This window comes from Haplochromis burtoni, unplaced genomic scaffold, assembly GCF_018398535.1.
Source record: "Haplochromis burtoni strain Fernald_Lab_line unplaced genomic scaffold, NCSU_Asbu1 Contig_810, whole genome shotgun sequence".
NCBI lineage: Eukaryota > Metazoa > Chordata > Actinopteri > Cichliformes > Cichlidae > Haplochromis > Haplochromis burtoni.
Window position 1 is genome coordinate 110,084 of NW_024583171.1, and position 420 is coordinate 110,503.

The following is a 420-nucleotide window of genomic DNA, read 5'->3' on the forward strand; positions in this document are numbered from 1 at the left end:
GGACAAGACGCTGAACTAAACAGACAGATTCACACACAGACAGTGTGACACCATAGACAGACAGAACACAGAAGTGGAACCAGGGCAAGCACAGAACAGAAACCTAACAAATGGCAATTCGTAACAGAATACGTATAAATGAACAAAAGCATAAAGAAACATAAAACACTGAGTCGGCAGACTCAGGACCATGACACCCTTTGCTACGGTAGTATGGACCTGGAAAGTAGACAAAATAAACAACACTTGATTCTGTAACTTTCCTGATTCTTCAATACAATTTTTATTGTGTTTTTAGTGAAATGATTTTTCACTATATAATATTTAGAAAATCCTTATTAGAATTCAGAATCTTTTTTCAAAAGATTTTAGAAAGTTCTTTCAATCTTGGGAAAGAGGACCAATAAGACAACAGGCCTA